Source organism: Canis lupus, chromosome 20 (assembly GCF_048164855.1).
Source record: "Canis lupus baileyi chromosome 20, mCanLup2.hap1, whole genome shotgun sequence".
NCBI lineage: Eukaryota > Metazoa > Chordata > Mammalia > Carnivora > Canidae > Canis > Canis lupus.
The window spans coordinates 52,768,007-52,794,271 of record NC_132857.1 but is presented as its reverse complement, the minus strand read 5'-3'; the positions used below and the strand labels follow the sequence as shown (position 1 = coordinate 52,794,271).

At 37.0% G+C, this 26,265-nt stretch overlaps 1 long non-coding RNA gene across 1 annotated transcript; it reads right to left on the bottom strand.

Moving 5' to 3' along the window:
* Positions 1-458: 458 nt before the first annotated feature.
* On the bottom strand, positions 459-18,762 carry LOC140611967 (uncharacterized). The gene is made up of 6 exons (XR_012013308.1): positions 18,604-18,762; positions 18,321-18,397; positions 14,156-14,292; positions 3,968-4,173; positions 2,666-2,751; positions 459-1,372 (listed from the first exon to the last, which is right to left on the bottom strand). It is a non-coding gene; the product is annotated as an uncharacterized lncRNA (long non-coding RNA).
* Positions 18,763-26,265: the final 7,503 nt, after the last annotated feature.

Here is a 26,265-nt window from a genome sequence, read left to right as displayed (position 1 = left end):
ATTTAAATATCATTAGCAACCTAGGTCCAAAATTGCATATTATATCTCTTAATGCTTTCTATTTTTTTCTGATTGCTGCAATTATAATTTCCTGTCAAAAATGGACAGAATGTAAATCAAATCAAGTTTACCAAACAGAATTTTCAGATTATTCAAACCAAACATGAGGACTTCCCTTCAAAAACTACCAATGAGTTTATTATTTAATACATTGAGAAGAAAGAGATATTTTCACATTGAGTTTCTATGACATTGACTTTGGTATAAGTTATTCACTAGCAAAAGTGTTGTCTGTCTTAGAATTTCAACATTCCATTTGCAATTGGTTAATTTCAGAAAGGAACTCACAGAACTTTCTAACGCTTGATCGTTTGTTGCTTAAATTTTAAAATTATCTCTAATAAAACACAAAACCTGAGTTTCTGTACTTACTTTCCAAAAATAAAACACAATGAAAATTAACTCAATAACTTAGCATTTAATCAGGGAGAAATGATTTTAAACATTCTATATTCAGAGATAATAAACAAATTTATTTTAGAATTAAGGAAATTTACCATGAATAAAGTAATTGTGGGGATTACAATGGTTAATCTTCTGTTTGTTGTAGATAATTCCTTGACAATAATATTCAAATGCTTTGATTGTGTTTTTAAAAATATGCTTTTGGAGTTTTTACAAGGTTTTGTTATGAATACTTGTTTTTGAATTCATACTTACTGGAAAGACAGGCTAAAGGGAGATTAAAGGGAGATCCAGACTATTTCATACAGACCAATTAATGGATTCTCTCTCCAAAGGGTCACTCTGATGACTTTTAACAGCCTATTTAGGGAAGGTAGATTATTGAAGACAGCTAAATTTCCACCTTCCATCCAATGTTTTAGTGTCACATAAACTAAAGCATGACAGTCTATACATTAGTAAGAAAACTCAATGTAGCGTCTTAAAATTGGTGAAGTGGGCCTGACTCTCTAGTTAACAGCTTCTGTTTTTGGTTTGGTTTTGGTTTTGCTTTTTTGTTTTTGTTTTGTTTTTGTTTTTGTTTTTGTTTTTGTTTTTGTTTTTGTTTTGGATATCCTGGACATGACTCTGAAATGTCAAACTTTCTACCCTATTTTATGAGCCTAGGTCAATTTGCATTGGTGATATTTCATTATAGATTCCATTTCAAAAACCGTGTTTTATATTTCCCCAGAGAGATTATCACATTGATGCCTCACATATCAGGCATCAATGACCTGTGTATCTGGATCTGTCAGTATGAGAAGCAATGCGTGTTACACACCCAATCTACGCATACTGCAGTCAACTAAAATTTGGTCTCAGTTTTCTCATCAGTAAAATGGGTCATCCTTAATTCCATTGAGACCTGTGAGTGGAAAGGAAATTTAAGCCAGTTTTATGTATAGTTCCCACATAATTGGCAGAAATAGATACAGAACCACTATGTACGTTAATTTTATTATGTTTCTTGTTTCTCTTACACCAGCGACTCATAAGCAAAGTAGTTGAAAAGCAGAATCCTAATTTGACTGCATAAATTAATGTGGGTTTGCCCTCAGGTGGTAAATTCCAATTCTAACAACCCCACCCAGTTTGCAAATATGGCTAAGATACTTCTTTTTTTTTTCCTACTTGTTCTGTTCTCTCCATCCACCCCTCATACCACCTTTCCCAAATTAACACCTCCTACCCCAGCCCGAAACATTCTGCTCCTCTTGATAGCTTATAAACTCTGTATCAAACACCTGTGTGCAATTTGTTCCAACAGAAAAGACGATTTCTCTTCAGAAGCAAATAAAGCATATGGCATTTGATTCTCTAAGCACACTCTCAAATATTTTAAGCAACTTCTTGATTTTCATAATTCCGGCTTCTGAAGTGCTTCCTTTTTTTTTTTACCTCAATTTCAAAATTACTAGGTATCATATGATTATTGTAAAGCTGTGCATTTTGCAAATCAACCTCAATTATTATTAGCCTTTGCTTTTTCAGCAGGAGAAATAAATTCCCCACAGTGGCCATTCATTTGCCTCTCAGCATGATCTCGTCCCTAAAGAAACTTGAATCTGAATCTACTTCCTCTTTTCTGGTTGGAAAATAAATGTTTGATTTGGGGCAAGCATGTATGTGAGTTTCATGCACACATACAGGTAATAACATGTCCCCGGCACCACTTTATCCATTAAAGCAATTTCAAATTCCCAGGAATGGGACCTGTTTCGCAGGAAAGCAAAGCACTGGGGATTAGTAGGTAAGCAATTTGGAGGACTTAGGAAATGCAAGTACTCCCAGTAACTGGCTGCACTCTGCCCTCGTTTGTTCCCTGCAGCTAGAAAGACTTGGGGGAAAGTTGCCAACCCATTAGCATTTCCAGAATTGAACATACTTTCTTGGAAATATTCTCTTCCCAAGATAGTATTATTGGAATGATAACAAGAAATATTGAGCCCAACTTTATCCTGGCTCACTCCAGGGTCATGGGGAATATGGTGGTTTCATAGATCTGCTTCGGAGTCGCCTATGACAAAAATTTGAAAGGTTAAACATCTGTAGTTTCTAAGTTTTTTTTTTTTTCTCTCTCTCTCTCTTTCCTTGACTTTCTCCTGCCAAAGAGTCTTTGCACTAGCACTGGTGAAAGCGTGCAGATGGCCCATTGTACCTTCGTGTCCGTATTCTGAAAGTCTCCTCTTACTCAGCATGGCTCAGAGGTGACAGTCTCATCACAGAACCCAGGTTGCTATGACTCTTAACAAGAAAGAAGAAAAGAAAAAGAGAAGAGTATAAGAATATAATATTTAACTGAAAGTGTAGTGGTCAGTTATTTAAACAATAGAATTAAATAAAAACAGACTTCCTTTTCCTGAGGTAAGAGAGATTAAATATTTAAATAAGATAGCTAATAAGATGGCTTATAGAATATATTTTGTTTTTCTTTGCATCAACAATTTTCATTTACTCCATTCCCCCTCTAAAGACAGTATGACCTCGAGGGAGACTTGCTTTAAATAAGTCGTCGTAAAGGTAAGTATGGGATCAATCTGATTTAAAAATCTCCAGTGAGGAATGCTTGCACAACAGACAGCACATATTGCAATAATGTAGACCTGTAAGTTGTTCCTTTTATTTTTTTAGATAGAATGTAGTATTAGTGTATTTCATTTTTATAATAGAGAAAACAATGTAAAGAGTGTCCTTTGGAATTGTAGTGTTGTGGCCCTCAAATTTTCACTTGTTATTTGTGTTCATCATCTCTGAAAACATTAGTTCAACTACACAATCACTGGTGCATCGTGCGTATGTTTGTGTGAAGAATGTATTCATTTCAAAACCCCCCTCAATAAGAGAAAGTCAAAAAATATGACACAAATGAGTAATGTTAGCTTCTAATACACTTGTTAGTAATATTATTACCACAGTAGAGACACAGAATGATCACCTGGACTTCTTGTTTGTATTTTGTGATTTTCTAGAATCATTTGACATGAATTTGGTCAATAAACCTGTTGATACCACCCGATCTACTAAGTCTTATTTAAGTAAAGCATAAGGTAGACCGCTGCCCAAGGGCTTAACCCAGAATTTTCCGTGTCATATTTAATTTTGGTTTATCTCTCTGTCCCATTGAATTTATCACTAAGGACCATCAGAATATACTATTGTTGCTCTTTGTAATTGTCTGGCAGCACTTACACTAATCCAAATTGATAAGCAGCTATTTACATTCTTTGGGAACCTGCAGTATAAGATGATGCATCTGATCATTTGAACAGCTTTTCCTGTGTCTTGTGATATCATTATGACATGATGTAAAAATCATGGAACAGGTCATATTGCCTATGTGTCACTATACCTTTTGTGAAAACCTGGAACCTCTTCTGTCTGTTGGCTAATTAGTTTATTTCTCCAGAGATTCTCAGCTAGGTGATGATTGCATTCACAATTCAGATAAGAGTTGACATACCTATTTCTCTGTTTATCCAACAACCCACACGCACAGGTCTGTCATCCCCAATTGTATCAGTTTATCGAGAGTCTTCAGCTTTGTTCTACTGAAGAAACTAGTTAGTAAAAGCAATATAGAAGAGTACGGTGCAGTGGGCTCCGTTCCAGTGGCATAGAGGCCCCGGGGCACATGACTGACCAACTTGTGACTCTCAGTTTCAGGTCCTGGGGACACAAGGAAGAACAAAGGATATTTCATTCTTTAAAAAAGAAAAAAAAGGAAGGAAGAAAGGAAGGAAGGAAGGAAGGAAGGAAGGAAGGAAGGAAGGAAGGAAGAAAAGTACAGTAAACAAAGAAATAGAAGACAGAAAATGGCACTGTATACTTGGACACTAAAAGTTCATTTAAAGTTGAAGGCGTTCACTATTTCTTAAGTTGTATTTGTTAAGTTCATACATACAAGTAAAATGACTCAAGCTTGACCAAAGCTATTTTTACAACCCACCTTCCTTCTAGGTTGTACTCATTTCCAAAATCTTATCTTGGTTACTCTAGTCAATGGAGTGACTGGAAATGACTCATCAATAGCCGCTCATGCAGGTTTCTTCTGGGAATTAAGTTTAATGAGGCAAGATAAACGTGGTGAAACATATTATGAGTTGGAGCAGTTATCTTTATATCGAGCCAAAGTCTAGACATGAACACATAGATTCATGTTTGCTCATATGATAGGTTTGCTGAAAATGAGGCCATGTTCTGTATCCTGGTATTTTAATATGTTTTTCTAACTCTCCATTGAATAGTAAGGAAAATTTGCACCAGAGGGAGAGCTACATACCAAGAATCTGAGAGTCATGAACTTAAAATGAGCAACCAACAAAAAAACAAAAACAAAAATACTTCCAAACTGAAGAAAAATGGTTTCCTTGAGATAATCATGCCATAATCCGACAGGTCATATTTGCAAACAATTTTCTTTGGAAAAGCTCCTTCTTGCTGGTTGTAAAACTACTTAACATATGACTTAAATGTATAATAATACCTTTATGGACTTTTTCTGGGCCAAGTTTTTGGTCATATATTAATGTAGTGGCTTTAGAATTCGATGGAATGATGGAAAGATCATAAGATGGGATATGGCCTTCCTTGTATATTGACTATGTAACTGTGGTCAATTGCAGTTATTTTTTTAATGGTCTCTTAATTGTGTGGCACATTTATTTGTGTAATAATACATAGGATCAGGTTCATTAAAAAGTATTTTAGAAGTATTTTATTGAGTATTTACTATTTTTAAGCATATTCATGTACATTGCTTCTGTTATACTTTGCAATACAACAAATAGGTCAAAATTATTGTGCATGAATGTTTAGTCTTAGAGACACTAAAAATTCAAAATCACACACAATTAAGAAATTACACAAGCAGAATTTAAACTCAATTTTCACAGATGCTCAAGCCAGTGTTCTCTTCATTACATAGAGAAGAATTTACTAAACATCACAAGCATCATCTTAAGACACAGCCCTGCTTGGCTCCTATAAGATTTGAGATTTAAAACTTTTTTATTTTTTTAAAAATATCTCACTGTCTATAATAGACTGCTTATGTCTCCATCAAATTCATATATTGAAGCTCTAACCTCCAAGGTCATGGCATTGAAAGTTAGGGCCTTAAGATTAGGGCTATATGAGGGGATTAGTGCCCTAATACAGAAAGACACCAAAGAGCTTGCTCTCTTCCCCATGTGCCCACAAAGAAGAGGCCAAGTTAGCACACAGGAAGATGGTGGCTGTCCCCAAACCAGAATAAGAGACCTCAAAATGAAACCGACCTTGCTGGAACTTTGATATTGGGCTTCCCAGCTTTCAAAACTGTGAGAAATAAATTTCTACTATTTAAACCACTTAGTCTATGGTATTTTATCATAGCCTGAGCCAACTAAGACACCATCCCATCTGAACCAAACTGACTACAATCTCATTTCAAGAATTAACATGGATGAGAGGAGGCTGGTGGAGAGAAAGATCCATTTCCTTCTGCTTCAAGGGAGGTATATTCCTTATTGCATTAAGAGGCACTACTGTTTGCTCTATTTATCAATTACTCTTCTCCTAGCCACCCTTACATCTAGGGTTTACTTTCATGGTGTGCATATGATCTAAAAAATATTGAGTCAATGACTTTCTTATGTATTTTAAAATATTCAAAAAATATTAAGTCAATGACATTCTTATCTCTCCTTGTCTTAATCTCAATTTATAACCAAATAACAAACTCATATGTCAGAAAATTCCTGAGGTTTTTGGTTGGAGATCACCTCTTTTCAGATTTTTTTTTCTCCAGCTATTATCAATTTGAGAAAAGAATAATGCATCAACTTATGACATTGATGCAAAATTTAGCAAAAGCCTTAGCTCTCCTTAGAATATGAGAGACAATTTGCATGTAACTATTTTATTCATATGATTTTAACTTTTAAAATAAAGATAGACTTCAACATTCAGGATAATTCATAGGAATTAAGTGACAGTCATTCATTATTTAAAGTAGACTCAGCTCTTTATGGTAACAAGAGTTGAAAAAAATAACAGGCATTTGAAATGCAGCAAACGGAGCCTGTATTATCCTTAAAAATGATCACTTATGTTTGTAAACAATAGCTTTATAATTACAACCTCATAAAAATCAATAAAGTCAATACTATAACTTTTGGGAACAAATTTAAGACAAAATTAAAAACAAGGGAAAAAGCTGGAAACTAAATTCCTGAACAAAGGCATGAAAAATGATGGAGGGGAGGCACACTTGGATAACAACATTGTTCTCACCAGAACAAGCATCAAGTGTATGAGAAGAAATGCTAACTGAAATGACAGGAAAAGCTTTGCTGAGACAGGAGGTAAAACTCACCACTGTCATATTGCTCAACTCTCTCTGGAGTCCCACTTCCACTTCTCTTTCTCCAAGTTATTTAAAGGTTTCAAAGTAAAGGATGGACAATCCACTGATATTTTCCAATTTAGTTAGCAGCTTATTAGAATAGACCACTGGCAGTATTCTCAGTTAGTGTGCCTTGTCCCTAAATATGCACTGAATTTATATTTAAAGGATCTGTTACTGCCTGCTAATCACACGGAGCAGGAAGATGGCATATTCCAGGTCCCCTGAACACAGTAGCTCACTGCTAGGGGAAGCTGGAGAGGCTTGATCACCTTATTATTCTACTACACATTATTCACTCATCTTCTAATCAAAATAATCTGTAGTAGTAAAAGTCCTATGCTCAAACATGGGAAGTCAAGAAAAATGCAAAAAGAAAAGTCACATTCGCTTCTGCATATTAATTGTTATTAATGTTTCAAAGATTTTATTTATTTATACATGAGAGATAAAGAGAGAAAAGCAAACACATAGGCAGAGAGAGAAGCGGGCTGGCTCCATGCGGGGAGCCTGGTGTTGGACTCGATCCCCAGACCAGGATCACCCCCTAAGCCAAGGCAGATACTCAACCATGGAGCCACCCAGGTGCCCTCAAATAATATGATTTCTAAATCTAAACACCTCTGCTTCCCAATGATCAGCATTTTTTTCCCATCAAAATAACAATTTCTGGAATAGAAAATAGCATGTTATTTCTTCTCAAAGGTTACCTATTTTCCCTTTCCTATATTATAAAGCTGTGAAGTGATGTCTTGTTATTTATATAATATATATTTTCTTGTTTCTATTCAACTTGAACTGAGAAAAAATATATTTGTATATGTAAAAGGATATGTACAATGTCCGTAAGTGATCTAATAAAATAAAACTTACATGGATGATTCTTTTTTATCCTAAAATCAGGAAAAAGGATTTTCTTTTTCTAAATATTATTCAATGTATTCATTTGAATACTTGTTGCTTAGAATGTAAAGCAAAACTAAAAATAAATAAATCATATTCTAAATTTTTTTTCAAAATAAAGTGAATTCAGAGATTCTGGAAGAGGCAAGCTCTTTATTTTCAAAGTAGATGACTTTGCTGAACTCATAAGTGCTAATCATTGTCACCATTATTTTTTTTTTCTGATAAGAAATAGAATTGTAGATAATCATAATGGAATAATATTGAGTTACTCCATAAGGAATATTCCAACTTCTATTAAAAGCTTCTTAATGGGGATCCCTGGGTGGCGCAGCGGTTCAGCTCCTGCCTTTGGCCCAGGGCGTGATCCTGGAGACCCGGGATCGAATCCCACGTCGGGCTCCCGGTGCATGGAGCCTGCTTCTCCCTCTGCCTCTGCCTCTGCCTCTGCCTCTGTCTCTGCCTCTCTCTCTCTCTCTCTCTCTCTCTCTGACTATCATAAATAAATAAATAAATAATTAAAAGCTTCTTAATGAATGTGCCTAAAGATACTCAGAACCCACAATTGGAATGAAGGTATATGGAAGTTTGGGCCCATCCCTTAGGGAAGCTGTGTGGGACTGTTGATATCCCTAGGGCAGATGTCTTGAGCCACAGGCAGCCTTCCCTCTACCCTAATCGGCCACACAAGTATTGTTTTCCATTTTGTTTTGCTTTGCTTATGTTGTGAAAGCGGTGGGAAAATTTTGCTTTTTGTTTAAAAAAAAAAAAAAGTCTTCCTGATTAGATCTACCTCAGTGGAGGAAAATAGTAAACCTTTAAGTGTTTGGTTATCTGCATGAACATTGAAACAACTGTGTCTTTAAAATTTCTGAACTTACTTTTCTGTTTACCTAACCTCTTTGACAAACCCACATGATCTACCAAATGGTCTGAAAATTTCATGTAGGCATCATCCTACATGCAGATGGCTTGATCCCTGTTATTTCTCACACACATTTACCTACATCAAGTTCTATTCCATCAGGTCAGTGTCCTCTGGGTGACTGACTAGTAATTTGACAAACCATTTGTGGTTAAGTGGTTTGATGTGTTAACTTATGTAGATAACATTTGCATTTTAACAAGGACTATCAATTCTGCTGGATGGTAAGGAGTTCATCTGATGCTTGTTTGTATAACCACTGGACAAAATGCCTGGTTCATAGCTGGCACACAGTTTTGTTTGTTTGCCCGCTTTTTCATGAATTAATTGATGCCCTCTAGCAGATAAAGATAATTGCAACAAAAGTGTATAAAGTCCTTAGGTTCATAATGACTGGTTGTGTATCCTCAGTGTTGGTTTAGAGTAAGAACATTTTCATGGCAGAAGGAAAGAGAATTTGCACATGTGTGAGAGCGAAAGATACATTCTTAAACTATCATGTCTAGACTGGACAGTGTGAGGGAAATATTTCTTTGACATTCTTCTTAAATACTTCAGATTCACAAGAATAAAAATTGTGTTAATCTTTTTATTCAGAGTATTTTTTAAGAGTTTGTATTACATACAGAACCTGTAAAAGTAAGACATGTCAACTGGTGATGACATAAGGAATCTTTCCCCTTTTGTTTCTTTGCTATTGTGACACATTTTATTTTGAAATTAAACTTTTCACATTTGGATGGGAACAGAGTATGTTCTTTAAATCCTGGTAAGGAAAACATGCAGGATGGCTTTGGATTAGAGGACATAAGGTATTTCTCTCAGTAGCAAGCCAGTTTTCACGAGGGGGCGGTTTGCTCCCAGCACCCATCTGCATGCGTGTGAACAGACCTTCCACCAGGTGTCCACCCCAAGCACACACAGATGTAGAACAAGGAGAAGGTGTCCCCAGTGGAGAAGAGGAATGGCCCTATGATAAATTACAGAGACATGGTGTTCTAGTTGGAAATTTCACCAAATTGACTGGAGAGGGAAAGCAAATAACACTATGAGTCATTATACACAAAGCATCTCTTAAATATAGGTAGAATTTCAAATAAAAATGGATTTATTAGGATTATAGCTATTACATGCCACAGGCATTGTTTTTAGCAATAAAAGATACATCAAGATGTATAAGGCATAATTTCTGCCCTTGAAGAGGTGAGCAATCTACTTAAGGATAAATATGCTATATCATGGAAAGAGACAAAATAATTCACTTCAGTAAGCATTTAAGATAGAGTTCAATAGGTGTTGCCATATAATTATGTTTAAACATTTCTCCTTAGCTGATCAGAATTACTACATGTTCTTGGAAAGTGAAGCAGTACATGCATAATAGCAGAATGGACAACTGGGCCATGTTAGAGAGTGGAACACGGTGGTTAGGAATACAAGTCCTGAATTTAGATTTCACGTACAAGTCTTGACTTTCCACTTATAGGAAAAGAGAACATTCTCTTTCCTAGAAGAAGAAAACTATCAAGCGGAAACTGAGCCCAAGGCAGACGCTTAACTGACTGAGCCACCTAGGTGCCCCTGCATTTCCTTTTTAAGAAATTTATATGACAGACAAATTTAGTGCATGGTGAATGTGATGGCATTTTATCCTTAATCTTTTACATCAACATTACCATTAGAATTAAAATTATGTAAAAATTATGATGATAATAACTAATTTACTGAAATTAAGAAAAAGTAAATTACATTGAATGGAGACTTTATTAATTCATATTTTTTTCTTTCACTAACCATATAAACTTTACCAGTATATCACAAAACAGACACTCAATAATTAAATTCTATCTTTGATATTTTATTTATTTTCAGTCATTAAAAAACAATAGAACTTTACACTGTCTTCAGTTTTGTCCTGATGAATGCATATTCAACAAAGATGACCTAATAGCTTTTTAACTTGACTTAAATCTTTTAAATATTTAGACATACTGTTTATGGGCCTTCATACACATTGTTGCCTTAGGCTTTGTCATTGTAGATGTGGGCTGACAAGAGCAGAAGTCATTAAGAAATATTTCAATTAAGTATATTTTAGGTACCAGTGCTGCTACTACTAATAATAATTCATAATAGATAATCCAAAATTCCCTATTAAAAAAGTAGGTGTATTGGTCCTTTTAACTGACAAATTTAATTTATCAAGAAATAATTTCTTCTTTTAGTCTTTCCTTCTCTATGTTGGTCTTATTCTTAGTGTCTCAGGGGCATAGTGGCTGCTATATTTCAATCCTCATTCTCTTAGACCTAAATCCAGTAGGAAAAGGAAAACTCTTTTCCGGTTGTTTCTATAAGAGTTCAGACATTTCTCTTATTAGATTTGCCTGGTAGAGTGTGTCCATTGGCTGAGAACCAAATTTCCTGCTTCACCCCCAAAACCCAGTTGGAACACTAGACTGGCAGTGTTGACCATGGTAGAAGTGGTAAATCCTTAAATAAAAACAAACGACGGCTGTTGGGAAAAGGGAACAGGACTACAGGGGAGGTAAGCAATTATGGCCCACTGATTGCATTGGTTACAGACTGATGAGCAATTATGAGAGAAAGAGCAAAACTGACAAGAGGGAGGTGAGGGGACAGATTCAAGAACTATTCAGTAGATCTCATGTACTATAATCAATGTGGATGGTTTTTAAGATTGTGGGGAAAGTACTCCAAAATATTCAGATTGCTGTTTTCAGTAATAGTAAAGTCTCAGGAAATAAAGGAGTGGTGAGTTTGAAGGGAAAGTGATGAGGTCAGCTTTCAAAACCTGGACCATGAAGTATCCCTAAGACTAGCAGGAGGGGATGGGAGATGGGAGATGTGCATATTCCTGAGATCAGTTGATAGGTTTACATTGAAGGTATACAAGGCAACTCTGGGAATAGATTGCCTAAAGACAGTGTAAAGGGTAGAAAGGAAAGACCTGCAGATGGAATATTAGGAGCCATTAAAATTAAACAAAGAACAAAAGGAGTCATAAAACTATTTTAGGAGAGAAAGAACTGTTAACACCACGAGAGAGTGTTTTCATAACAGCAGTGAGTGATGCAATTAAAAAGTCCAGGAAGATAAAGAAAGGAATCCTTTGTCAATGTCTTTGATGATGCCACCTGTAGTGGAGAGATATATATGGAAGTCATACTATGGTTGACTGAGGAATGAAAGGACATGGAAGAACTGGAAGGAATACAAGAAACTGCTGGTATTGAGCTTAACTGTGAATGAAAATAGAGAAATGGGGTTGATTGATATGACATTTTGTCATTTAATTGTTTGTTTAGACAACAGAAGGGCTAATGGGCAGGAGGAAAAAGAGGAACACGGAGAGAGGAACACAAGCCACACTGACAAATGGGAGACAACAAACATTTGTTACAGAGGAGAAAGAGGGGGAGATTTCAATTAGGTCCATGAGTCAATAAAAATCAGAACTAGGATGGAAACTCTTATGCCCCAGATTGTAATAGCAATCTTTAATACAGATCTATTTACCCTGCCTTGTGTTGTCTTCAAATCACATTTGCAAAGGAGAATGCAGAAGAGAAGGTGAGGTGGGGGTTGAGTGGATCTGGAAAAGATATACACCAGTTACAGATCACCCGCTATGTGTCAGGTATTGTACCAGCCACCATATATGACTCTACTTATGCAACAACATGTACTGGTACTACTGTGATCTGTACTGAAAAAGAAAGCAAGTAATTTTTTTGAAGATTTTATTTATTTATTCATAAGACACACACACACACAGAGGCAGAGACATAGGCAGAGGGAGAAGCAGGCTCCATGTGGGACTCGATCCTGGGACTCAAGGATCACGCCCTGGGCCAAAGGCAGGCGTTCAACCACTGAGCCACCAGGCATCCCAGAAAGCAAAAAAATTAACATAGTTCATGGTAAAACCAAAAATCAAACTCTGGATCCTATATGACTATTCCTCTAGTTCTCTGATATGGATTATCAGAGAACTACATCACTGACACAATGTTGAAATAGGAAGAATGGTTTAAATTATATTTTATATTGCTTCTACCAAGAAAAATATGAAAGGCAATAATGAAAGAACATTGCAGACCTCATTACAGGCAAGTAGAGAAACCTGTTTAAGTCAATATATAATGATTGAGTTTAGATATTTATCAAAGACATCTAAATGGCAAGTTGTTCTCCCACATTAAAAGTAATAAAGCAAGCATCCATGTCTATGCAAGGATCTGCAATGAAAAAGTTATTGTTATCTAATTGCTATAGACTAATATTTATATTTCCCCAAAATTATATCTTAAAACCTAATCTCTACTGTGATGGCATTTAGAGGTGGAGCCTTTGGGATGTGATTAGGTCAGGAGAGTGAAGCCCTCTGAATGGGATATAAGCCCTTAGTGTCTTTATTAAAAAGACCCCAGAAAGCTTCTCCTTCTTCCTTTCCACCATGTGCAGACATAGTCAGAAGCTGTCTGTGGACCACAAAATGGACTGTCATCAAACATTGAATCTATTGTAGCCTGATCTTGTGCTTCTTAGCCTCCAGAAGTGTGAGAAAGAAGTATATGTTGTTTATTAGCCACTGAGATGATGGTACCCTGCTATAGCAGCCCAAATGGGGGAAGACGCTAACCAACACTACTAGCCATATTTTATTAATTCTAAGAATAACTTTAAAATCTTTTTGAATGTCTGAAATTGAGATTTTTACAATTAGTGCTAGGTTACAGTAATGGGGTGATCCTAAATTAATAAAGAAGGGGTGTCGGGGTAGTTTAGCGGTTGAGCATCTGACTCATGGTTTCAACACACAGTCTTGTGTGTTGTGGGATCAAGCCCCTTGTTAGGCTCTGCACTGAGCATGAAGTCTGCTTGAAAGATTCCCTCTGTCCCTCCCCCTCCACAGTCTCTCTTTTCTCTCTCGAATGGATAAATAAATCTTAAGGAAAAAAAAATGATAGATTAGGTTTATTAATCTTGGAAAAATTGATGTGGTCAGCAAGATCTAATTTTTAATTTAAAGAACATGTAAAGAGAGATAAAAATACAAGAACTAAGTTTTGGCTGGGTCATTTTTATTCAGTCCCACACAAAAAAGAATGTTCTTGTATCTGCGACACATCTTCCCAGGGAGGTGATCAGACTCCTGCCCTCCTGATGCTCCTTTTTCCATGCTCAAGAATAACTGGATTATTCTGATAAAAGAGCTGTTCCTGGAAGTAAACAGGAGTGCTCTACCCCCAGAAAGGGAACCAGTCCACGTAGTATATGAATAAATCTGGAGTCTGATATATATATTAGTTAGACAAAGTTAGTTAAGCAGCCCAATAAAGTGCCTCATTTCTAAGCCTACTACACAAAGTAAAACATTCCTGAATATGTTGATCCCACCCGTAAGAACTTACCCCAATGTGAGGTGCTGATTCTAGGATAGCTCCATAATGCCTTCCTCAAACTGCAGCCACCAAAGTGTTGAGCAAGCTACCAAGGGTTGAGCCACCAGACAGCAGCACCTCCACACTATTTCACATATGCTTCTTGTCTTTTACAGTCAGAAAATTAAAATTCTCTTGTAAGTGAGTGATTTCTAAATAATATATCAAAAATATATTCTTAGAAAAATCCCCTTAAAAAGAGTCTGAAATGTAACTCTGCACAAATCAGAAAAGTAAAAGTATAATTATCTGTATGGGGAAAGAAAAGATATCTAATTTGTGAACTGAGGTTCTTCTGAATTACTGAAATTAGTCAAGGGCAAATTTTCTCAAGTAAATGGCTTTGGGAAGAAAAGAAGAACATCCAATTTCACAACTTGTGGTTCAGAATCTGTTGCAGATTGACAACCCCTTTCAGATTATTTTCCACTTAAATTCTGTATAAATATGACCCAACAACTATAAAACTGTGGCTTATTAAATAGTTGATAAATCTCAATAAATGTGACTGAAGATTTAATTTATTCTTCATTGAAAAATAATAAATACATGTTAAAAACAATGGAATCTTTACTTGTGTCAATAATATGAAAATCTTTATCCCTTTTTTGTAGGTGAAGAGTCAATGCAGAAGCATCAGAAATATATATACATATATATATACATACACACATATAATTAAAGGCTAACTTATTAAAGATACAACGTAATAGAGAACTATAGAAAGGTGAGTTTTTTTTAAATTTTTTTTAGAAAGGTGAGTTGAGGTAAAAAATATATATATAGAAAACAATATATATATATATATATGTGTGTGTGTGTGTGTGTGTGTGGAAAACAATGGCGTTTATTCTAAACTTACTGATTATCAGGTAATTTAGGATAGTAGATTTTTTTTTTCTCCCTGAGAACAGCCAGTTTTAGAAAACTGCATTTCAAATTTTCACATTGGTTGGGTAAAAGTACTTCTGTTAGCAGTTCTTAGCCTTTCAAGAATAAAATTTATTGATGTTTAAAATTTAAATCATAGGCTATAAAGGGGGAACAAAATCAGAAGTAACTGATTGAGTTACCACAAGGCTTATAAACAAGTTTCCAAATGGCTAAACTAATTGAATATTAAAGAGAAGAAAAATAAGAACTTGAAGTGGAAGCAGTGGTTGGACAATGGATTACAAAATTTATAATCCAAAATGAACTCAAAATTGCTAACAAACAAATTGTAAAGGAATCGGAGTCAACAAAATATGAACAAAGTATCACCCCTCTGTGATGTTTTATAGAAATCAATACCAATCAAGGCCGGGATAGAATTAACCAAAAACCTAATAGAATGTCAGACACATAAAGTGAAAGTGAGAATAGAATCAACTGTAAATACTTCCACTTCCCTAAATATCGCTCTCTAAAAATCAAGAAAACTGAAGCCAAATTGTTCTAGTTTAGTCCGGAATATCCCTTATGTTACATTCTGTCTAAATCTACATTTCAAGTTTTAAATCTGCTTTGATAGTCCTAAAGCAACAGTAGCACCATTAATTGAACCTTTCTTGCGTGCTGAACGCGGTGGCATGCCTTATAGATGTATCGTAGTAACAGTTTTTGGGACCATAGTGGAGAAACAGAGGCAAAAAGAGAGTAAGTGAGTTAGTCACTAGTTAGAGAAGTTAGTAAGTGGTGGAGCGGCAAATGCCACCACGTCTGGCTGACTCAGAGGAGCAATGACACACTTCACCACACTAGATACATGTGAAAAGCTGATCCTACAAAACAGTCTTAAGGGGTAACAGTATGTCATCTGCCCATCAGCAACATTCAGAACTTCCAATAAAAGTAAGATATTGAGCTGAATAGGGCTAAAACTAATATGGAAAATATCAGAGTCCAGCATAAGACATTAAGATAGTTCAGTAATATTTCATGGTTACCAGAGTTAAAGGCAGCTGAGATATCTAATAAGATGAGTACAGTCAAAGACCCTATTTCAGAGTTAATAGGCAGATCATTACAAGCTTTGACCAAAGCAGTCCCCATACTGACCTAATCAAAATCCAGAATGAAAATTATCATAAAGTGCATGATGAACCAATTAGCCTGGAGCTGGGTTGCTTCTATCTGCTCAAGGATCTCAGCTGGGAATGGTAAATTAAAAACTAAAAGGAAATGAGGAGGAAAAAAGCACTAGAAGGCAGGAGTATTCGTTTAAATTCTGGGCCCCTGTGCAAAAGTTTCAGAGAGAGAGAGAGAGAGAGAGATCCCTTCTGCTTTGTCTATAGTAAGACAAATAAACAAACACATACATAGATCCCAGGCCAAGAGCAGGAGCCCCTGCGTGGGCCTCCACCCACCTCCAGGGAGCACAGATGGGATTTGTAGCCCACTTAGACAAGTAAGGAGGGAGTGCCTTCATTCACTATCTTACCGTAAAATGCTACGCATGGAATATATATATATTTTTTAAAATGGTGTAGGAGATGCAGGTTTAGAGCTTCAAGTTGGTGAAAACTGTGGACAGGAACAACTAGCTCATTTGAATCAACCGTAACAGAATCTTAACTAGGATCCTATCGAGAAATAATAGATTCAGTGCTTCCCAGTTTTTCTGTGTATTCTCTATTGGGTGTTTTTTTCTGTAACAAATTGGAAGGGAAAATTTAGAAGTAGATTTTGGGTGGAAAGCAAAAGAGCACAAAAGAATTTACAAGGTCAATGTGCCACTTTTCTCTGAAGATTCTGAGGTTGGGAGACATCAAATCTAAGATCTGATATTGGGTGAGACTGAGTCATGTAGTAGAGAGAAAACAAGGAGAAGCTATAGGTTGGGAAACTCTAGCTAACCTTGCCATTCATTAACCATCTTGCCATCATCAATCTCCTTTCCATAATTTAAAGTTGCTTAATTATTTATCTATTTTTTTATTTATTTGAATGAGAAGGGTTGGATTCACAATATTCTAAAGAATTTTTAATTCAAACATTCTCATTTTAAAACTTCATATGGACATTGGTAGGAAAACAATTAAAAAGAAATAGCCTCAAACATGCTTTGACTTCCTCTCAAATCAATCAAAGAATAATTGTGCATTTTCTGCATTTTCTGGTCTTCTGGTAAACACTTCCTGAATTACCTTCCCTTCCTTCTATTTTTGCATCATCCTCTTCAAAATACTTACTTAAGAAGACTATGTACTGACTCTGTGCATGTTTCCATTGTTCTAAACTTTTTTTAGAATTGCCTTCATGCAAATTTGGACAGCAGAAAAAAAGCACTTTTACTTAGAAGCCACAGGTCATGTTCAAAACGATAACCCATTTTGATCACATTTAATCTCAAATTGCATGAGGGTCTTTTAGAAAAATAAAACAAAATTAAGGTTCAGTGTTGAAAATGTGCTAAAACTATTTGCCAGAAAATGTCGAGGCTTAAAAGACTTAGAGAGAGAGAGAGAGAGAGAGAGAGAGAAGGAAGGGAGAAAGAGGAGGAGAGAGAAAAAAAGAGAGAGAGAAGGTTCTAAATGATTTGCAACAAATAATTCTTCGTCCCTAAGCATTGCTGGCCCGGAAAGAATTGTTCTGCTACTACGTGGCTGGTTTATTTTGTTGGGGACACACTCCTATGTGTCTCAGAACCTGGGACTGTTAATCAATATTCCCAGTCATGTCTCATAGCTGGGTCCTTTAATTTATCTCCAGATGGTAAATTCCAGTCAAAGTTAGTATAATAAAATGGCATGGGCATTAGAGTCAGACACACTTAAGCTGAAAACATAGCTTCACTGCTTGCTAATTATGTGATTTCAGGCCAGTTACTGAGTCTCGGTTTGTCAACTTATAATTATGGGAATATTATCTAATCATGTGGCTATTTTAAGATTCCAAAGAGAATAGTGAAAACTCTCAGCACAATGCTGGAGCAGAGTGGCTGAGAGCAGCAAGGAGCTGCAGGTCGGACCCTCAGCACCCCCGCCTCTCGGGGTGGCACAGAGAACTGGTCACCTGTACCACCCCTAGAAAGACTCCACAGGCTGGAGAGATGGTGGCAGTTTTCAGTAAACAGATAAAACTGCACATTTTCACCAGTGAAATACAAGGCCTGAGGAGGAAGAAACTAGGTTAAAACTGGGCATCCTTGTACCTGATTTGATCAGAAAACGGTAACTCAGAAGAGGCTGGAGCTCCTGCAAATTGGCAGATGGCCTGGAACCAGGACTCCTACAAGACAGTGGGAAAGGTTTTAATTTAATATTTGATTTAAAGGAGAGACTTTTTATTTTTTTTCCCTTCTTTTATGAGTGGCAGCTCATTTAGGAGCCATTGGCAGGAATTACGGTACATCTGGCAACTATATACTTCATTTGGGAGTGGTGGGTGGGGGCATTCGGGTGCTTAAGCTTCTCCACAAACCCAGGGAGCATTACCTTTGCAGAGACCGCACCAAAATTGAAGCCAGGGAGGGGGCTCCAGTCGTGGAACTTCAAGACATAGGACAATACAAGCTTTCTTTTGAACATCCTTATGGATCTGGTTACTCTCAAGCAATCCGTGTGCTCACACACACAGACTCAAAGATGAAGCCATTCTGGAAGCAAAGTAATTGGCAGATAAATATTATTGATCGCCTTTAACCGAACACCCTGAGAACATCAAGGGTGCCCATCAGACTGAGCTTGGCTCTGTTGTTCCCACCCAGTTCTCCCTTCATTTGCAGAGCTTTGCATCAAGTCATTCTTCCTTTCCTCCTTTCCTTCCTTCCTTTTCTCCTTTCTTTCTTTCTTCTTCTTCTTCTTCTTTTTTTTTTTTTTTTTGTCAGAAAAAATTATGAAAGTGTCACTTTCCCTTTGCAGTTAATTCAGGAGAGATCCTCAATTCGAGCAGGGCACATTTTCATGCAAATACAGCAGCACAGTTTCCAGCCCCCTAATAGCTTCTTACAAATGATGTGCCATTACAACGAGGTTTATTTAAACAAATTTAATACATCTTTAATCAAGCTGGAGAGCATTTTCAAAGGTCACGCTCCAAATCAGGATCACTGTACTGAGCTTATCAAAGTATTAGCTTAAGGGGGAGGGAGAATTATTTCTTGGACAAGTAATTTTAGGCAAATCTTTATTTACATTTTTATTCAGTTATTAAATTTTATTCCTTTCCCTCCTCCTTCTAGTCTCCATTTATGAACCTATAAGAAAGTCTGCAAATGGAGCTATAAGCATATCACTACAGTCAGTCCTTCTAGAGGCGACGCCTTTGAAGACAGAGGGTCTAAAAGGCAAGGACAACAGACCAGGCATTTTCAATGTCAGAGATAATCTTTTAGTGCCTCTAAAGCATCCTTCCCAAAGGTCTCACATTAGGCTCTGTATATATTGCTGAAATTCTAATGCACTGTTTCTTCAGTGGATAAATGAAATAGACTTTGAGAGTTGCCCTAACCTAGACCTTCATTCTTCCTCCCTCTCTGTCTCTCTGTCTCTCTGTCTCTGTCTCTCTCTTTCGCTCTGTATATCACATACATGCAAACACACGTGTATTGTCTTTTACTAATTATTCCCGCAAGCACTAATATGATTAGCCAAGATTCTTCTTGACTCTTGAATATTTGACATGAATATTTATGGAACAAAAAAAAGACCAGCTTGGTGCACCTAAGAAAAATAAGTTTATCTTTGATACTAAATCTTTGGACAAATGTCAGTAACAGCAACCGCCATATGCAGTCATGATGACAGAGGAAATGTCAGTGTTTTCAGAGTGTGAAATTCCATTCTATAAAATCCAACTCTTTATCCCAGTATAAAAGCAACTAATGAGGCCCCTAGATTAAAGGGGAAGTGAACTCTGAAAACACACACACACACACACACACACACACACACACACGAGAAATAGCTGATGGGAAGAGAAGAGTTACTCCTGAGGATTTTAATGCTCATTAGACTTAGGAGCTTTCAAACTTCTCAACAACATAGAAATGAAACAGAGCATCTGAAAAGACAACCCTGAGATAATGAAAAGATCATGCAGCACTGCTATTGAATCTATTTTGGGGTCTTAGCTCACCACCAGCAATTGCCTCTAGGGTGAAGAAAAGTGGGGACCAGAACAATATAGGAGAATCACAGAACTGATTGTTTCTGCAGACCAGTAGGGGACAAAGCACCATCCCTCCACATAAATGGCGTGCAGGTAGCACCACACAGAAAGTGGCACTTTATAGGGCAGGGCAAAGGGAACAGTACATAGGAAGAAACTAAGAAAAAGAAAATAAAAATTGTATGTGGCTTAAGATAACTAGGGAATTGGTATATAATCAGTAATGGCAGAAGAAGGATCAATAAACAGCTATTTGGGATTGAGGTTGATTCACAAATCATTGAATGCTTTATCATTAAGTCTTTGGTTGCAAAACCCACCAAAGAACAGGGGTACCTGGGTGGCTCTGTTGGACTATTGATTTTGGCTCCGGTCATGATCTCCCGACACATGGGCCTAGGGGTCTGCTTGTCCCTCTTACCACCACACCCTGCTTGTGCAAGCATGTGTGCTCTCTCACTCTCTCTCCCCCAACTCTCAAATAAATAAATAAAATCTTAAAAAACAAAGAATCCCACATAAATGAACGAGAGAGACCACACACACACGCACACCCTGAAGTAAAAAAACACAATGAAAATCAAATGTGGATTTGGAGATACAATCTCTACCTACAGATCAGTTCCCTCTCCCCTTTTAATATGATCCTCACACTATTCTGAAGGCACAGAATATCATTTCCAAGGATGTGTGGCAAAAGTTAAACAATGAAGATGAGTTTTATTTTTTTTAAAGATTTTATTTATTTATTTGAGAGATAAAGAGTGAGAGAGCATGAGTAGGGGGAGGGAGAGGGAGAAGCAGACTCCCCACTGAGCAGGGAATCCAATACAGGGCTGATCCTAGGACCCTGGGATCATGACCTGAGCCAAAGGCAGATGCTTAACCAACTGAGCCACTCAGAGGCCCCAGAAGATGAGTTTTAGATGATTTTATATCTCTGGTCCGTTCACATTGTGTGCCCTCTCAAGAAGGTGACGAATTGGGGGAGAACCAGAAGTTACCTCAGCTTGAATAAATGCCAGCCATTCTTTTCTGTAATTTCTGGGAAAATGTTTATGTCTTGATGAGTCTATATATTATATCAGCAACCCTGCAAGTGCTCACCTCACAATCCCCCTGACTTCCCAGTCAAGGGTGAATGGCCACACACTGACTCCCTTGGCAAGCCTGGGCTCAAAGTTGCCCCTCTTTCCCACAGCACTTGTTCCTCCTCTTCTCTGTACCCCAAGCCCTACTCCTCTCACCTTTCTTTTCCTGAAGGAGAGTCTGGAATTCTAGGAATATTGGCACGAATCTTCCAGTGTCTGTGGTGCCAGTAACTCTGCCTTTGCCTGGGCATGGGTGTGAGGGGAGGTGGGCACGAAGTGGCACAGTAAAGAGTTGCTCTCAGGTCTCCCTGCCGAGGCTGTTCACCTGTGCAGCCTTAGACACATGTACATCCTGGTGTGGGACTCAGACACTCTGCCACAGCGGGTCTGGCCTGAAGTGGGGCATCTATGATTTGGAAAACTTTCCCAGGTGATGTCTGTAGGAAAATTAGTGAAATCCCGCTACCCCCTGCCATCTTCCTGATTCATTTTCTACTCTGTTATCTAGTCACTTACCTCCTCTAAGCCTCAGTGTGGAAGACGGAGAACCATTCGTCTGTCTCTTCATTCTTCCAGAAAGTATTTATCATGTGTCTGCTATCTGCTTTGCATAAATGAATCATCCCTCCAGAAAATTTCAGTCTGGTGAAATAGACTGATTTAAATTTGATAGGTATGTATAAAGACCTAGGGAGGCTGGAGCTCCTAGCTCTCTCCAGGGATGTCAAAGTTGATAAGATTTCACAGATGAAATGATAGTAGCCAGGTTTTACATCATGAATGTGCCTCGACCAGGAGGAAGGAGAAGGATGTTTTAGCAGGAAGGGGGAGCATATTTAAGACATGGAGGAATGAAACACATGATATCTGAAGCCCGTGGCCTGGAAAATAAAGTCTGTGGATTTGGAATGGAGTAGTAGTGGCCAATATGATTGGAAAGATGGGTGAAAACTAAATTTCGAAGGTTCTGGAACATCATGCTGAGGCATTCGATTTTTTTTCTTGTGGGAAATAGGTTACTAGTTTTTTCTTTGTCTGTTTCCAACATGGAAATCACACACACACACACACACACACACACACACACAGATTTATAATTCCAGAGATAAATTTGATAACAGGGTGGACAAAATGACTGGGTCAGGAAAAGTGGTTAGCAAAGGGGTACACGGAAGAAAATATTTGAGAGTCACTACTCAGGTACAATCAACAGATCAAGTCCAGGCGATAAGACAGCATCAATGGTTATTTCTACTCTACCAGGTAGAAGACAGAATGAAAATAGGGACAGAGAACTATTTTATAAATTGTAAAAAACTTGCAGCGAAGAAAGTCATAGTGGAAATATCTGAAGAGACAAACATTGATCCAATTACTCAAGCTAATAGGTTGAAAGATGATATCACTGGAATGTGGATAGCGTCCACGTCATTCAATAAAATTAAAAGGAGGATGACTTGGTTCTGTGAAACTTCTTTTCCCCACATATTTTGAGAGATGGAGAATTCTAAGAACTCATTCTCTTTCCAGCTCTAATTTTCCATTTTAGTCTTTACAGGCTTAAAAAAAAAAATCTTGTTGCCCTAGCTTCTTTAACAGTAAAACAATGGTAAAAGTATTCTTCAACTTCCTATAGACTTCAATGAATTACTGGATGAAGTGGGAATTACGCTACATTACTCTACATGTTTATGGGTTTAGTTAATAGAAATAACAAGTCCACCATGCTCAACCCTTAAATGAGGGAGTGATGTGGTAAGGGGGTGGTTCTCTGTGCAAAACAAAAGATAAATTCTCTATGATGCCTACGTGTATGTATTATGTTCTGGTGTGGATAAAAGTGCAAATAGAACTGAAAATGCTGACTACAAACTTACTGTTTTTGTTGTTTACATAGACTTGATTTTTTAGGGCAATTTTAGGTTCATAGCAAAAGGTAATATATATATATTATATATATATAATAATATATATATATTTTTTCCCTCTAGCCTTCCCCCTTCAGGTGCATAATGTCCCCTAATATCACTATCCTGCACCAGAGTGGTAAATGTGTTACAGTGACTCCACACTGATACATCATTATCACCCCAAATCCATAATTTACATTAGGGTTCACTCTCGTGTTGCTTATTCTATTGGTTTTGACAACTGTATAATGATCGGTATTCAAAATTATAGTGTTGTAAAAATAGTTTCACTGTCCTCAAAAGATTCTGTACTCCACCTATTTATCCCTCCCTCCCCTCTAAGCCCTGGCAATCCCTAATCTTTCTACTATTTTCATAGTTTTGCCTTTTCTAGGATGCCAGATAGTTGGAATCATACAGTATGTAACCTTTTCAGATTGGCTTCTTTCATTTAAATATACAAAATATACGCTTAAGTTTTTTCCATATCTTTCCCTGGCTTGATAGCTCATTTCTTTTTAGCACTGAATAATATTCCATTGTTTGAGTGTACCACCACAGTTTCTTTATCCATTTACCTACTGAAAGACATCTTGGTTGCTTCCAAGTTTCGACAATTATAAAGCTGCAACAAACATCTCTGTGTAGGTTTTCATGCCAATAGAAGTTTTTAATTCATTTGGGCAAAAACCAAAGAGCACAATTGCTGGATTGCATAGTAAGACTATGTTGTTTTGTAAGAAACTGCCAAACTGTCTTCTGAAGTGACTGTATCATCTTGTCTTCCCACCAGCAATTAGTGTGTCTCTGTAGTTCCACATTCTCCTCAGCATTTAGGGTTATCAATGTTTTGGCTTTGGGGCAGTCTAAAAGGTGTGTGGTGTGGCTCATTGTTTCTTTAATTTGCAATTCCTTAATGACCTATGACGTTGAGCATTTATTTATTTACTTATTTATTTATTATTTATTTATTTAGAAAATACACATGTGAGTGGGGGGAAGTGCAGAGGCAGAGGGAGATAATCTCCAGCAGTCTCCCCACTGAGCATGGAGCCTCATTAGGGGCTCGATCTCATGACCTGAGCTGAAATCAAGAATCAGAAGCTCAACCAGCTGAGCTGCTCAGGCACCCCGAGCATTTTCTCATATGTTTACTTGCCATCTGTTTGTCTTCTTTGGTGGAGTGTCTGCCCAGGTCCTTTTGCTCATTTTTAATCAGGTTGTTTGTTTTCTTACTGTTGAAGTTTAGGAATTCTTTGTGTATTTTGGACAATGGTCTTTTATCAGATATGTCTTTTGCAAATATTTTCTATCAGTCTGTGGCTTCTCTTCTTATTCTCTTGTCCATGTCTGTTGCAGAACAGGCATTTTTAATTTTAGTGAAGTCCAGCTTATCAATGATTTCTTTCATGGATAGTGTTTTGGTATTATATCTAAAAAGTCATCCTCATACCCAAGTTCATATAGATTTTCTCCTATTAAGAAGAAGTTGTATACTTTTGCATTTTGTGTTTATGAGTAATTTTGTGAAGATTGTAATGTCATTTTTTACATACTTTTATATATGGATATTCAGTTGTTCTAATAGAACAGATTCATTTTTTTATACGTGAATGTCCAGTTATTCTAATCTACTTTTGCTCAAAGAAAAGAAAACAATTTAATTAAGGGTGGGCATTATGTAATTTAGGAAAGCATTATGATCCCCATTTTTATGTGTGGAGGACTCTTGTGCCTAGTCTGAAAACTGGAAGATCAGAAAAGGAAAATTAACAGCATTCTGGGAAAAAGAAGAGCCATATCTATGAAAGACAAGTAGCCTTGTCAATATCTTGCCTTTAGGAAATTGTTGATCTGTTATAGGGATTTTTATCTTATTATCTGGGAGAATCATTGTTTGCCTTTGGGAAATGTGTGTGGCTGTTCAAAAAACTACCCATGAGAGTCTAGAAGTTACCAAATACAAAGGGCCATACTCTGGATTAAATAAATCAGTGATTCAAAAACATATGCTGAGAAATGCCATGTCCTACATATTACCCTGGCATGGGACGGGGCCGGGTTCTTTTGGTACACCACCCTTGAGAACAGTGGGTTGTATTTACCTAAAGAAAGTTGAGGAAAAAAAAAAAAAAAAAAAAAAGCTTTCTTATGAGATAGTGAAAGAAGGTAAGGCTCCAAAAGGAAAACAAGATCAAGAACAAGGCTCTGCTAATGAAGAGGCTACTCAGTCAGGTTCCTGCCTTAAAATTGAGGCAGGCTTAATAAAATGGTTATTTTTAAAGTAGTGGGTGGGTCTAAAGGAAACCCCAAACCCTAGAAGGCCCTGGAAGTCCAGAATATAGGCAACATAGAAGCTACCTGGGTTTGAGTTTGAGTGTGAATGTGTGTGTGTGTGTGTGTGTGAGAGAGAGAGAGAGAGAGAGAGAGAGAGAAGCAAATAGAGTTTTTAAATATAAAAGCAAGTTTTCAGTGTTGTCATTTCCTGTGTTTTCTTCTAATTGTTCAGTAAAGTATTTTCCCAGTCTAGTACTTTGGCCAAAAATAAAGAAGGATTCAGTATGAGAAGGGTGGACTTATCCATTCGATGTTCCTGCTAAGGCAAACATAGCAGGGATTACCATGAACCAAAAAATATTGTGAATCCTGTAATTCAGAGGCTGACCAGCCATGAAGCCAACAATATCTTAAGATCAAGGTATGGTAGATAGGAATGGCCAGCACTGGAAGACGCTTCAGGGTAGGTTGGACACAGGAGTGGACCAGCCTCTTCATAATTTTTTTTTCAAAATACTGAGAAAAAGTGCCACTTAGGATACAGTTTAAGAATATTTTATTGTAACAAATTATTTTGAATGTATATATGATCATCAGCTAGTAAAAATAGTCCCTTTTACTTATTTCCAGATTGACTTGTATGGGTCCATGAAGAAGAGGTTCCAAATTTATTTTGACCTTTTGATTACTTAGAAACATTCACCAAGAA